This window comes from Papio anubis, chromosome 13, assembly GCF_008728515.1.
Source record: "Papio anubis isolate 15944 chromosome 13, Panubis1.0, whole genome shotgun sequence".
Classification (NCBI taxonomy): Eukaryota; Metazoa; Chordata; class Mammalia; order Primates; family Cercopithecidae; genus Papio; species Papio anubis.
This window is the reverse complement of record NC_044988.1, coordinates 6216404-6231771: the sequence shown is the minus strand read 5'-3', so window position 1 is coordinate 6231771 and position 15368 is coordinate 6216404. Positions and strand designations below refer to the sequence as shown.

At 45.7% G+C, this 15368-nt stretch overlaps 1 long non-coding RNA gene across 1 annotated transcript in view; it reads right to left on the bottom strand.

Annotated features, from left to right (window-relative positions):
* LOC103878525 overlaps positions 1-15368 on the bottom strand; it is a 58257-nt gene that overhangs the window by 5789 nt on the left and 37100 nt on the right. The window contains exons 3-4 of the long non-coding RNA XR_004177790.1: positions 6249-6402; positions 2678-2760 (exon numbers count right to left, since the gene is read on the bottom strand). This is a non-coding gene — a long non-coding RNA (uncharacterized LOC103878525). The remainder of the gene's footprint in view (positions 1-2677; positions 2761-6248; positions 6403-15368) is intronic.

The following is a 15368-nucleotide window of genomic DNA, read 5'->3' as shown; positions in this document are numbered from 1 at the left end:
TGCCGGTACAACGCCACACGCCGACACCAACGCTGGCATCAGCCGCCCAGACCACAACACCAGTCGTCCAACACCGCGAACGACGCAATGCACCACGGCACTTTCAGTCAGAATAACGCTTCGCCCAGCGAATCACCGGCAACGTCCATCCCGCACTCTACCACCGAACGTACCAATTAATTTCACCACTCACCACTAATTAAGAATCAACCACCACCATCAATTCACCGAATTTACCACCATCACCACCACCACCACCATCTTCCACCACCACCACTACTCATCACTCACCACCAATACCACCACCGCACGTACCATCACCACCGACCACTAATTCGTCCACCACTCCACCACCACCGCAACGCATCATTCACTCACCGTCCACACCACTCATCAATTAATTCAATTCCACCATCACCACATCTACCAACAATTACCACCACCACTAATTACCCACCACCACCACCGCCACCACCACCACTCAATACCACCACCATTCACCGCACCACCACCACCACCACGCATCACCACCAATTAATACCTACCGTCACCACCACCACCATCACTCAATACCACTAATTCAATACCGACTACCACTCACCACCACTTACCTACTCACCACCAATACCACCACCACCACCACCACCACTCACCATCACCACTCATCACTACTCACCACTCATCACCACCACCATCACCACCATGATGAGGAGGAGGAGGAGGAGGAGGAGGAGGAGGAAGGAGGAGGAGAGGAGGAAGAGGGAGGAAGAGGAGGAGGAGGGAGGAGGAGGGAGGAGGAGGGAGGAGGAGGAGGGAGGAGAGGAGGAGGAGGAGGAGGAGGAGGAGGGAGGAGGGAGGAGGGAGGAGGGAGGAGGAGGAGGAGGGAGGAGGAGGAGGAGGAGGGAGGGAGGAGGAGGGAGGAGGAGGGGGGGAGGAGGGAGGAGGGGGAGGAGGAACAGGGAGGAGGGGAGGAAGAGGAGGAAGGACAACGGAGGGTGGACAAATGGAGCCAGGGAGGACTGGCAATGGAAACAAAATGGAAGGGTGGAATGGAATGAAACAATGGAAGGCTGGAGGAGAATTGCTTGAACCTGCAGAGGCGAGGCAGTGAGCCCAGATCGCCACTGCACTCCAGCCTGGGCAACAGAAGCAAAACTCCGTCTCAACAAAAAATAAATAAATGAACATAATTTTGTTCTCTTTAATTTTCTTGTTCTCTGAAAGGGGCCTGCTGAGCGGGTTTTCTATACTTCCTTTGGTTCTTTAACATTTTCCTTCTTTTTGCCCTGACTCTAAGGAGCTCGTTGGATTTTCCAGGCCTTCCATTGAAATTTTTTTTAAATCCTGATTTTATTTTATTAAAGGTCTCGGTTTTGTGTCACATTTTCCTAACATCTCGTACTTGTTATCTAGATATATTTCCAAAATCTCTTTAAATTTATTAATTAAGGGGATTTTTAATGTCTTCTGAGTCTCTTCTTCTTTGCTGTCAGTTTTTCTGTTGCTTATCTTGATTTTATGCCTTTTATATCAAGGCACATAAAAGGCATAAAACCAAGAGAAGCAACAGAAAAAGGATTGATCGCAGAAGTTTCTCCTTCTGTGCCAGTTGGTCTTCAGTTGCTCAGTTCCAGTTAAATCAGAAGACCAGGGTGGCTGGTGTGGTTTCCTCTGCTGTTGAGAACATTAGTCTGTTTTCCACCAGTCTCACCACGGAGTGGGAATTCTTGCTGGATGCTCTGGGCAGGGCGGGGCATGACCGGGCAAACAGACTGGCAGGTTTTGCTTTGGGTAAGCAGAAAAGGAACTGGCACTGACACTGGGCTCACCAAGAGTGAAAATGAGAAAGGCATGGGACACAGACTCCCAGACTGGAATATATATTATTTCCAGTTATGTCTTAGCATAATGTCTTTAAAACAGAGCCCTCTGTTCTTTGGTGGGAAGTAGTATCCTATCCAATTTTATTATTGCCATTGAAAAGAAATATAGTTTCAAATAAGTAGTTATCATTGTTAATTAGGTAACACAGTATAACAGAATTAACTATCTAATTTACAAGTCACTGAATAACACACTTTTTTTTTTTTTTTTTTTTTTTGAGACGGAGTCTCGCTCTGTCCCCCAGGCTGGAGTGCAGTGGCTGTGATCTCGGCTCACTGCAAGCTCCGCCTCTCGGGTTCCCGCCATTCTCCTGCCTCAGCCTCCCGAATAGCTGGGACTACAGGCGCCCGCCACAGCGCCCAGCTAATTTTTTGTATTTTTTAGTAGAGACGGGGTTTCACTGTGTTAGCCAGGATGGTCTCGATCTCCTGACCTCGTGATCCACCCATCTCGGCCTTCCAAAGTGCTGGGATTACAGGCTTGAGCCACCGCGCCCGGTGAATAATATATTTTTTAAAAGGAAACATATCAAAAGCATATGAAAGAAAATGAAGAAAATTTTAAAATAAAGCAACATAAACAGAATACGCAAAATAAGACTGAAGAAATAGATAACACATATGAGTTATCGTAACAATTATCAACAGGTTAAATTCATCTAACATGATTCAGAACAATTTTAGAATTATCCATCTTGGGTTCAAAACCAAAATTTGTCTACAAGCATTTTACTTTAAACTTACTATACTATCTGTTAGGCTACTGTCTCCCAGCTTCAAGCCCATCCTTTTACCTTCAGTATATGAGGCTGGGGCAGGAGCTCTGCAAACACATTCATGCTCTATCAGTAGAAGGCACTAAAGGGATGACTGAAGCCTGGAGGAGAAAGAAAAAAATGTTTTACTTTTTCATCCTGACAGTGTAATTCCTTCCACCATAAGTAGTTTGCTCCCAAACGTTCTCCCAATATTCCCCAAACCAGTCTCACTCCCCCATAAAACACAGAAACACGTGCGTGCACACACGCACACACACACACGCACACACACACACATGCGCGCGCGCACACACACACACACGCACACACTTTGAAATGCCAGCATTTGTTCTTTGGTTTTCTGCATTATGTCCCTACAATGGCATTTAAACGATAAGCTCAGCAGACACCTCTCCTCAGAGGTCTAGGCCCCAGACTCAAGCGGCCCCCTCCTCTGAGATTTTAAGTTTTAAGAAGTGCAACTTCTTTCCTTTGTTTTTCAAGTTCTAAGGGTGGTAGCTGCTTCCCGCAGTTGTTACTTCCATAATACTTAGAGTTCTCTTTGTTTCCTTTCAATTACCCGATAAACTTTATTCCTATTTAACAAGACAGTGCTGTCTTATCTTTTAAATGCCATTGTAGGGAACTGATGCAGAAAACCAAAGAACAAATACTCAAGTAACTTCCAGCTTCCCATGTATGGAAGTGAAAGAAGTGAGGAAGTAGACTAATCCAGAGATACGAATTTGCAGGCTGGGAGCAGAAATTGATCACAGAAGTTTAACATGATAGAGAGTATTGATATGATAGATTATGTGGCTTGAACAGGATAGAAAAGAACTAAATCAAAGCCAAGAGTCAGCTGACAGACTGGAGAAAACTTCAGGAGTTGAGACTGATGAGGTTTGCTGAATATTAAATTCTGCCATGGTGAGAGTAAGTAAGAGGAAGAGCAGAGAGAAAGGTGCTTGCAGCCTATGGACAGTTCAGTGTTGAAGCAGTAAAGGAAATGACAGGATCAAAGCTGTGGAATGAGAGTTGAGACTGACGCGAAGGCCAGTAAAGACAAGGCCATTGCTCTACTTAAAAAGTTAGTGGCTTCAAATGATAACCATTTGATTACATTTTGCAATTTTGTGGGTCAATAATTCGAGAATGATTAAACTGGGCAATTCCTCTGGTCTATGTGTCAGCCACTTGTTTATATTCAACTAGTGGCTGGTCTGGCTGAGGGAGCTCAAGACTGCTTCTCTCACACACCTGGTGCCTTGTTTGAGCCAGCTAGGCTCAGCTGGGCTCCTCTTCCATGCCATATATTCTCAGAATCTCCATGCACATGCTCTTGTAAACTAGTCAGATATGGTAGCTCAGCACTTTCAGAGACCAAAACAAAAGCTTTAAAGACTAAACCTAGAATTGCATAACATCATTTCCTCCATACTTGATTCATCAAAACAGTTATGGGACAATCCAGATTCGAGGAGAGGAAAAAAAGATCCTACTCTCATATGGAAAGGATGTCAAAGAATTTGTAGTCAACGTTAACGTGCCACAGAATTCCTACTAAGATAGCAGTTAGCTCATGAGGGAGACAAAGGAAATGTTCCCAGTAAATGTAGGGGAGTAGCCCAAAGGTAAGTGACAGCTACAAGATGGGGGAGAGAGTGGTGTACTGGGATGATATTGCCTCCATAGTTAACTAACACAGTTACTTTCACCTGTGAGAAACGGTGGGTATTATGGGCTGAATTTTGTCCTCCCAAATTCCTATGTTGACATCATAACCCGATACTTTCAAATGGGTCTATCTTTGAAAGTAGGGTATTTAAAGAGGTAATTAAAATAATGTCATTGGGGTGGCCATAGTCCAGTATCTTTATAAGAAGAGGACATTAGTACCCATACACACAGGAAGAAGACCATGTGTCTTAGTTCATTTTGTGTTGCTATAATAGAATACCACCAACTGGGTAATTTATAAAGAACAGAAATTTATTTTGTCATAGTTCTGGAGGCTGGGAAGTCCAAGGTCACAGCGCTAGCAGGTTTAGTGTCTGGAGAGGGTCCACTCTTTGCTTTCAAGGTGACACCTTGGACACTGCATCCTCCAGAAGGGAGGAACGTTTGTCCTTATGTGGCTGAAGGCAGAAGGGCAAGCAAGCTTAGCACTGCTTGAAGCCTCTTGTATGAGGCCATTAAGCCAAATCACAAGGGAGGAGACATCATGACCTAATCTCTTCTTAAAGGTCCCATCTCTTAATACTTTCACATTGGCAACACCTGAATTTTGGAGGGTTAGATTTAAACCATACTATCATGAGAAGACATAGAGAAAAGATGCTATCTACATGATAAGGAGAAAGGCTTCAGGAAAAAAAACAATCCTGCCAACATCTTGATCTCAGACTTCTGGCCTCCAGAACTGTGACAAAATTATTTTCTGTTATTTTAGTCACCCAGTCGGTGGCACTTTGTAATGGCAGCCCTAGCAAACGAATACGGTAGGTGAGTTTTGTGGAGTGGAAAGCATGTCCACATGGCACAGAGGTTGCAGTGGCGATGGGAGATTGGTTACATATGGTGGAATTGACCAAACAAATGTATTCAAGATAATGAAAGCCAAGTTTCCCACGGTCAGAGAAGGAAATCAATACACAGAAAAAGAAAATTAGAATGAACCTTCCAGTTTTGCATTGGAAATGGAGACATTAGGACAAATCTATGCTTTTCAATATATAAGTAGGTTGATAGATACATACATACACACACAGAGTAGGGTACAGACATGTAAATGCTTGTATACAAATATTCCTGAGCTCTCTCTTCACTGAAAGAGTCTGGAAGGGGCAATACCTTAAAAGCCATGAGCACATCTAGAAGCCAGATCTTGGTATTTAAATACCATTCTCGGCCGGGCGCGGTGGCTCACACCTGTAATCCCAGCACTTTGGGAGGCCGAGACGGGCGGATCACGAGGTCAGGAGATCGAGACCATCCTGGCTAACACGGTGAAACTCGGTCTCTACTAAAAAATACAAAAAACTAGCCGGGCGAGGTGGTGGGCACCTGTAGTCCCAGCTACTCGGGAGGCTGAGGCAGGAGAATGGCGTAAACCTGGGAGGCGGAGCTTGCAGTGAGCTGAGATCCAGCCACTGCACTCCAGCCTGGGCAACAGAGCGAGACTCCGTCTCAAAAAAGAAATAAATAAAAACAAACAAATAAATAAATAAATACCATTCTCCACTAAAAGAAGACTTGGCTCCTTCAAGAGATGGCTGATTCTAGTGCTAGGGCAGGGAAAGAGTAAGAAGAGCCTGGAATGTCTTGTGCTATAAGGAAAGAATAAAGCAATCACAGCATACTGAAAGCTTAACAAAAGGCCACAGAGGCCAGCTTAAAGGGGCTCCCATTGATCAAATCTGAAACAATTTGGTCGTCAAAATACATGCTGAAAATAACAGATTATACCCCATTGAGTAAAAGAGGAAAGCACAAGTCCATAGTGATAGAAATAAATAAGTAAATAAATTAAAAATTGAGGAGATTTCCATAGTTCCAGAGTAGATCCCCCCAAAATGCTTATTAATTACAAAATAAAAAAGAGTACCTTGATAGTGAAGGAGGCTGGCAGACACCAGCTTAATCAAGAGATCAAAGTGAACATTGTAAGTAACGGGGCAAATCAAGCTCAGGTGGCACCTGCTAGTGCATTATGAGGACATGGCATCACTTCTGTGGTATTCTTGCCCAAAATGCAGAACCTGAATCAGATTACAAAAAAAAAAAAAAAAAAAATCAGGCAAATCCAAACTGAAGGACATTCTGAAAATAACTTGTGTGTAATCTTCAGAAGTGTCAAGGTCATGAAAATCAAAGAAAGACAAGGAAAGGGGGATTGTTCCAGATTAATCAAAGCTATGAGTCATGTGACACATGCCCTGGCTTGGATTCTTTTGCTATAAGAGACATTATTTGCACAACTGATGAAATGTGAATGGGTCTGTGGATTATAAGCTTGTAGGAAATCAATATTAATTTCCTGATTCTGATGGATGTATTGTGATTATGCAGGAAAATGTCTTTGTTTGTAGGAAATACATACTGAAGGGTTCAGCTGTCATGGGGGCATCAAATGAGCAAAATACTCTTAGATGGTTTAGGAAAATAAAATAATGTATTTGCATTGTATTTACAACTTCTCTAATGTCTGAGTTTTTTTAATTAATGAAATTAATAATACTGATAGTCTTTACCCAGAATAACAAATGGTATCTATTTTTAATATCAGTCAAAGTCCAGTCAGGAGACAGAAACTGTAATAGCTACTTAAATAGAATTTCATACAAAGAACTGGCAAATAAGTAAAACATTATTAACTAGGTGACTGAAATGGCAATAAAAGAACTCTGAAGTACCACAAATATTGCATTTGCAAAAAGCAGCTACCACTCCTAGGGCTAGGGAAATAAAAGAAAAAAAGTGGAATTGTTAAAACTTCGAAACCTTGAGGTGGATCCCCATGGACCTAGGCCCCAGACTTCTGAGGAATCTGAGCTCAAAAGGGACAGTCAGGGACATTGCCATACAGATGATAAGTATGTCAATTCTCTATATCAGTGTAAGAAAGTCTCACAAAACTTAGTGTCTTTGAAATTTATTTTTACCATACTCATGGATTCTGTGGGCACTTTAGAAAGAACACGATTAAGGTGACTCTGTCAATCATTTTGGGGGCTTCAACTGGAAGAACCAGAAAGCTGGGGGTGACTCCATGGCTAGGGTCAGGAATCTCGAGCACATGTGGTTTCTCCATGTGGCTTGGGCTTCCTCACAACATGGCAGCCTTGGATTTCTTACACGTCAGTCGGAGCTTCAAGAGAACCATGTGGAGGCTGTATCACCTTTCATGACCTAACCTCAAAAATCACAGGGATTCTCTTGCCTGCCTGGATTTGAGCACAGGAAACACAGATACTGCTCAGCATTGGGGGAATGGCAAGGTCACCTTGCAGAAGAGCAGGTGTGATGAGGATGTAGCTATCTTTGGAAAATACAGCCTGCCCATAGGTAAACTTACAGGTGTCATCATGGAAAAGGCAATCTGCAAATCTCAGACTGCTATGACAGGAGGTTAAAACCTAAGCACCAAGACACAATAGAAACAAAATTACAAATTCAGATCTTCAAAAGAGATGGCTCAGAGCCAGCCAGTTTGACAAGTCCCTCTACTTCAGCAAGGGAGGAGCACTGGAGAAAAGAAGATTTTAGGGGAAGGGTTTTGGAGAGAGCTTGGGGGAGAGGTGGGCCCTGTCTCTTTCACTCCTGTCTCCTGAGGGGCTTCAGCCAGGGGAAGCATGAGCATGAGAGGCTTGGGGAAGACCCTGGAGGGGAGTCTGACTCCCACCCAGGGAAGCCTGGATGAGACGAGAGAGCCGTGTTGAAGCAGTAGCAGGGTTGGGAGAAAGGCAAGCTCCTGCTACGCTTGGGAGGAAATGCCCCACGTTCAACCAGCAGAGGGGATACTGGGTCCTGAGGGCATGATTTTCGAGACTTGGAGCAGAATTCAAAGTTTAAGTAGTGGTCAGGCATTTTGTCAGTTCTGCCTAGAAGAACCTGCCAGAGCAGATCATGGGCCCTGAAAATCCCAGGCCACGTGAGGTGAACAGCAGGAGAACCAGGCCTGGGTGTGTGGTGGCCTCCAAGGGACTCCAAGCAGGGGCCTCTGAGCCCCCTTCCAGAGGTTTCCATGGAGCTCACAGAAGAAAGGACCTAAGGGTTAAGTAACTTCACCCAGGGTCGCAAGTAGTTAGTGGCAGCACTTTAAGCACCTGCCAGGCCTGGAGGATGCAAAGACAGATTAAGATCCCTCTATCTCAAGTGTAACTCCCTGGGAGCCCCCTGTGCTGCCCACCTGCAGGAGACAGCTTTGGCCACTGGTGAAACATGGGTTGTACAAAAAAGAGAGGCTGATGGTGCCTTTTCCACTCCCACTGCCTCCCCTCATTGTGCCCAGCTGCAGTGGGCAGAGGGTCTGACCCCACGTCCAGGTCCTGGAGTTTATTCTTGTCTCAGAAAGGACATCCCAATTGCCAAGCCAAGGCAAGAGTGGGTGGAAAGGTCACAAGGCCTGCCTACGTTCTCTGGGACAGGCAAGGTTGCCCCCATGAAATAAATCACAAAGTGCAGTGGAACATAAAAGTCAAACTGGGACATTCTTGTGGAACAGGCTGGGCGTGGCCTCAGGGAATTCCATGTATGGGTCACAGGGCAGGCTGCCCAGAGGTGCTAGAGGGCTGAAACAGCTGGCTGGATGACAAGAAAGAAAGAGAGAAAGAAGTAAGCAGAGAAGAAGTGACATTCACTAAGAGGAAGGTGCTCCCAGGGCAGCCCCTCTCAGACCTGAGCAAGTATCAGAACCCTGCCTGGGAGGAAAGAAGGAGCCCAGGGAGGTTTGCAGGCCTTCGCAGTTGAGCATCTTACACCAGAGTTCTTCAGGCTCCCCGTCCAGGTTCAGAGCCAACACGCTGGCAGCTGCTCAGGGCTGCCTGTTCAAACACAGATCACTGAGTCCCAAACTCAGTAAGTCTGAGCTGGACCTGACAATTTGCATGTCCTCCCTGGATGTAGCTGAAGCTGTTGGACCAGGGACCAGAGTTTGAGAACTGCTGGCATGAAGGAACACTGATTACGGTGTGGCGTAGCAGCAAGGGGCTCACCTCGTGCCTAGGGATCACACTAGCTTATTTTAAACGCCGGCATGGACAGCGTAAGGTAGTGTACAGCTTTAGTAGAAATTGAAGATTAATGGAAATACTGCAGAAAGTAAACAAATAGATAATGTGCTATATATGCCATCATCAGCCCGTAGGCCCTAAGCAAACACTGCTCCTCCTAGGGACAGTGCCTGGGAGGGAAGTAACATGGCCCCAAGAAGTTCAATGGGCCTTTGATGCTACGCAGGATAGCACAAAGCTTGGCAGGTTCCTCCATCTAGGTAGACAGCCAAGATGGGAGTGGCTGAAGTAATGACTGCCTGCTGAAATGAGAATTCTTTCATTTGGTAAATCAATAATTACAAGCACACTGGGGAAATTAAGCAAAGAAAATTACATCACTTTAGTGTTGCACTAGAATCATACATGCCTACAAATAACAAATCGGGAATTCCCCCAGCAGTTATAAATAAAGCACACACATTGCACACTTGCACAGGGACGTGAGTAAGCAGAGTGTTTGCTCCTCCTCAATGATAACACACGTGTGAGCTGGTTGTAAATGTGAAGGTTGTAGCAGCTACAGGAACCATTGCTTTAAATTTTCTGTAGTGTGTGTATGTGTTTGTGTGCATGTGTGTGAGCATGTGTGTGCATGTGTTTGCCTGTAAGTGTGTGCATGAGGCATTTCCCCGAGAGAAAGAACTATCTTTTTCTCCAGGAAAAAAAAAAAAAAAATCATTGAATGGAAAGAAATGGCAACAAACCATTTGGAAATCTAAACATCTACCTTAAGGACCAGTTCGTAGAGCTGAACAGAAACGCTCCAGCCCACAGACCCCATGTGTCCACGTGTTCACTTCCTTCCCTCGCGGTTACTCTGGTCCTTCATTACTTTCTGCTACGTAGGCTCTAGCCCTTCAGACTCACTCACCTATAGCCACGAGCCTTAGCAATAATTGGGAGAAGTGGGAGGGGATCTCTTTCATTTTAGGGACATTTCAGGTACAAGGGAGTATAATTATTACATACCCATGCCAAAATTTGTATATTTTTAAACCACCTGCATCTTAATTTCTAAAGTTAATATCCTAATTTTATAGGAAAGAAAAGAGGCAAAGTTGGAGAGGTGAGTGTTATCCAGCAGTTGACTCAGTGGAGGCTGCGGGACTGTGGTGGACTCCTGGGCTCCAGACGCCAGATGCACACTGGTCCGGCTGCCTGTGCTGCCCACCTCAGGCAGACCCACCTCTTCTTCCTTCACACTGGTGCACCGAATCTGCCCTTCAACACCTTCTTCAAGGCCATCAAGGTTTGCTGAGCATTTCTCCAGTCACATCTCCACGAGCTTCTAAAGTGTTTGCGCACTTGTGCACTCATGTGAAAACACATTGAGTTCTGAGAGTGGGACTTACATACATGGCGCTTTCCAGAATGGAGGGACACGGAGGGCTAAAGGCCTGGGGAGGAGAGGTAGGCCTCAGCATGCTCAGCCCAGGGCCATTTGCCTGAAGCATTCACCCTGTCCAATGCTATCTCCCCTCTTCACCTGCCATCACCTGCCATCTGATGGACTCTTACCTCCATGCCGGCAGAGCCAGACCAAGGGAGGGACCAGCCAGGGATGTGGACAGGACCCTGATAAAACCCAGACATAAATACCACTCTGGGAAGCGAGGCACCTCTGGAAGTGTAAGGGGTAGAAGAGATGGCGTTGGCCAGAACTTCCCCCAGATATGTGGCTTGAGAAGAAAACACTGGGAAGCCATCCCAGTGTTCAAATGTCTTTGAAAGACATTTTTTTTTTCTTTTTTTCTGAGATGGAGTCTCACTCTGTTGCCCAGGCTGCAGTGCAGTGGTGCGATCTCGGCTCACTGCAAGCTCCGCCTCCTGGGTTCCCGCCCTTCTCCTGCCTCAGACTCCCGAGTAGCTGGGACTACAGGCACGCACCATCATGCCCGGCTAATTTTTTGTATTTTTAGTAGAGACAGGGTTTCACCGTGTTAACCAGGATGGTCTTGATCTCCTGATCTCGTGATCCGCCCGTCTCGGCCTCCCAGAGTGTTGGGATTACAGGTGTGAGCCACCGCGCCCGGCCTAAAGACATTTCTTCTGAGCTGGTTATGCAAATTTGGGGCCAGAACTGAACCGCTCAGGGAAAGAGATGGGTGAGGCAGAGGTGTCATCCAGGACCTCTTTTCTCACGCTCCAAGGAGCACTCTGCGTCTCCAGATCCACGTCAAGTGTTACTCAAAGACTCCCAACTGGAAAGGTACCATGTTTGTTCTAGCCTTGCCTTCCACAGGTTTCAGGCTGGTACCAAATGAAAACCTACGGCTTCCTTCCTAATGGGGGAAGATGGCGCACCTGCTGGCCTTGTCTGCATCAACAGAGGGCACCGACTCTCCTTCTAAGAGGCACTCATGGAGTCTTGACTCTCAAGCCAGGCTCACTTTTCATTTTACACCTACAGGTTTATCTGATGATTAACTGCACCGTCACTCTGTCTCCCCCACCACTATGCAAGTATACCCCTTTGATTTTCTTTTTAACAATCTGAAGCCCTCCTCCTTAAAAGAGAGTCTCCATCCCCACCAACCCCAAGTCCTCACAGTTTCTTCAAAATCTTTCCAGATTAGCATCACCTCCCAAGGACCCCTCTCTGGATATTCTCAACAAAATTCATCAACCAGTTATATTAAATGTCCTCCCTTGGCAAGTTTTCCTTTCCTCCTTTTGTGTCCCCCTGCCTCAAACATTTCTCAGGTGACATGAAGTCACAGTGCTCCTCTTAGACCCTGCCACCCTCTCCCTTTCCCCACACAGCTTTGCTAGCATAAAAGCACCGTGCCCTCTGGGGACACAGGCTGCTTGGAAGGTGATGGAGTCACATTTACCAAGTGCTAGTCCCCAGGAGAAACACACAGGACTCCCAAGATGACCAGGCAGCAAATGTCAGCAGCTTGCACTGTTCACAGTCCTGGACTTTCCCCCCCCCCCCCCCCCCCCCCCCCCCACACACACACAATTTCTGCCTTATCCTCAGAATCTGGCTACTTTCATTTTTGGAGCCTCTTCAGCTTACAGAATCAGCCAAGATCATTGTTGTGGAGTTCTTGAGGGAGAGACAGCCTGGGTGTTCTAAAAGGTGGGTGCCCTGAGCTGCTATGTTTGAGCCAGCTGCTGCATGGAGCCTTCTGAAGGTTCGAATGTTGGCACTTCAATATTGAAAGAGGTTCAAGGAGGAGCAGAGAGAAAAGAGCTCATTCTTGCTGTGGCACAAGTTAGGAGTGTGCAATGTTCTGGATCCACATCAGCCCAACAAAAGTAGGAAAAAAAAGGCATTTTTGGAATCTGCCACAACTTCCCTTTTTGTCTTTTAAGTCCTATTATTCTTATGAAGTGAGGATAGGTTCTCACAAAGCTAATGAGGAGGGAAGAAAAAGGAAAAAACGGTGAGCAACTGTTTCACTGCAGTGTATACTTAAGGCGTATTTTGACTTATAATTCTCACAACATTACCTTCTGTGATAAAGGTATTATGAAAACCATTTTACAAATGAGGAATCCAGAGCTCAAAGAGATTAAGTAACTTATTTAAGATACTACAACTACTGTTATGTAGAGATAGGGTTTGAAAGCAGGTCAGTCTGGCTTTGGAAGCACATTGGTACTAGAGTTCTAATTAATTCAGCCAAGAAACAGTAAGTGCCAACCTTGAGCCCAGAACTGTGACAAGCACTACGGGGCTAGAGAAGACATCTCATGTATTTCCACGTGAGGCTTAAGATTTAGTTAAAGAGATACGAATAATAAACATGAACGAATCAGCAAGAATTACAAGTTGGTATATAATTATGGTATATAATTATGTCCTAAATTACATGACACATAGTAAAAGACTGTAAGAGTTAAAGAGAAGGAACATCAGTGAAAAGTGGTATAGTTTTGGGCTCAAAGTGGCGGTCTAAATGAGTTAATATTTTATCAATAAAAGCAAAAGGGGAGAGTTTTTGGTTCCAGGCAAGAGGAAATAAGCACATTCCGCCCTATCACTCCTGCTAATTATAACTGAAGACCTAGATGAAATGCATAACGCAACTATTAGAAGTCCCTGAAAGGCGGAGAAAAGAGACTGACTGGGGACTTCAGGACTCCATGTAGAACCTGGTGGTAGCTCTTTGGGGATTTTCGGCTTCCTGTATCTCTTGCCCTGGTTCCTACATCCGCCTGCAATCCAGAATCCCCAATAGGCACTGTCAAAAAGGTAGAGAAAACCCAAGGAAAACCCACTATCTCTAGCCAAAACTTTACAGAGAACAGCCCCACAGGATGAAACCACACAGGCTTACTCAAGGCAAAACCGTGAAAGAAGCTGTGCCTTTCCCCACCTACACCGTATCTGCAGAGACTCTTTGGGTTGTCAACCATTCCCCTGCCCCAGCCCCTGCACAAACGCAAGCAATAGTAGCCTCCCTCCTCTTCACCACTAGGTGCAGTAGAGACAGTGGAAGACAGTTCTGGTGACCATTCCCACCCTACAGGGAGCGAACATCAGCAAAGGCAGGTTGTGTCCCCTACACACACTTGATGCATCAGCCACAGGGGCAGTGGAGTGGAGCTGTGCGAACACCCTCCTTCCTAGCCAAGGGAGCACGCCAAGGCAGTGCCTCTCAACCCCTCCCACCAGACACAGTGGCCACAAAGACTGTTCGGGGGAACGCTGTCCAATATCCCTGGCCCGCAGGAGGTGAACAGCAGCAAAGGTGTGGGACAGTGGGAAGGGGAAGTTACAGAGAAGAGGAGGCTAAAGAAAGGTATTTTTGTTGTTGTTGTTGTTTTGTTTTGTTTTTTTGAGATGGAGTCTGGCTCTGTCGCCCAGGCTGGCGTGCAGTGGCGCGATCTCGGCTCACCGCAAGCTCCACCTCCGGGTTCACGCCATTCTCCTGCCTCAGTCTCCCAAGGGACTACAGGCGCCCGCCACCTCGCCTGGCTAATTTTTTTTGTATTTTTAGGAGAGATGGGATTTCACTGTGTTAGCCAGGATGGTCTCAATCTCCTGACCTTGTAATCCACCTGCCTTGGCCTCCCAAAGTGCTGGGATTACAGGTGTGAGCCACCGTGCCTGGTTTTTGGTTTTTTTTTTTGAGATGAAATCTCCCTCTGTAGTCCAGGCTGGAGTGCAGTGGTGCCATCTCAGTTCACTGCAACCTCCGCCTCCCGGGTTCAAGCAATTCTCCTGCCTCAGCCTCCTGAATAGCTAGGACTACAGGCACCTGCCACCACACCCGGCTAACTTTTTGTATTTTCAGTAGAGACGGGGTTTCACCGTGTTAGCCAGGATGGTCGGGATCTCCTGACCTCGTGATCTGCCCGCCTCCGCCTCCCACAGTGCTGGGATTACAGAGGTGAACCACCGCACTCAGCCAAGAAAGGTATCTTTTAGTCTAGGTATAAAGCTCTGGGAATACCCCCAAGTAGTCCGTGTGTGAAATGACTTTGAGAACTGAACTATGGTGTGGAATGTTACCCAGGTTCCAGATTAACTCTGGGTCATCCACAACACTGCTGTGAACACTTGAAACTATTGACATTGGAGCCACAGTTCACAGAATTAAGCCAGGATATGCATTCTAAAGTTAAAAGGGTTGACTCCCTGATAAAATGGAAAACTTAAATAGGAACCAAGACTGCATGGCATAATATTCAAAATGTCCAGGATACAATCCAAATGTACCTGTCATATCAAAAACCTCAACTTGAATAAGAAAAAAACAATCAATAGACACAAACAGCAAGATAGCACACATGTTGAAATTATCTGGCAAGTATTTTAAAATAGTGATTATAAAAATGCTCCAACTAGGAATTACACCTTTCAAACAAATGGAAAAATAGAAAATCTCAGCAAATACAAAATATAAGGCAGAACCAAATGGAAATTGTAAAACTGAAAACACACTAACCAAAGTTTTCAAACTCACTGGATGGGCTCATGTGTAAAATGAAGATGA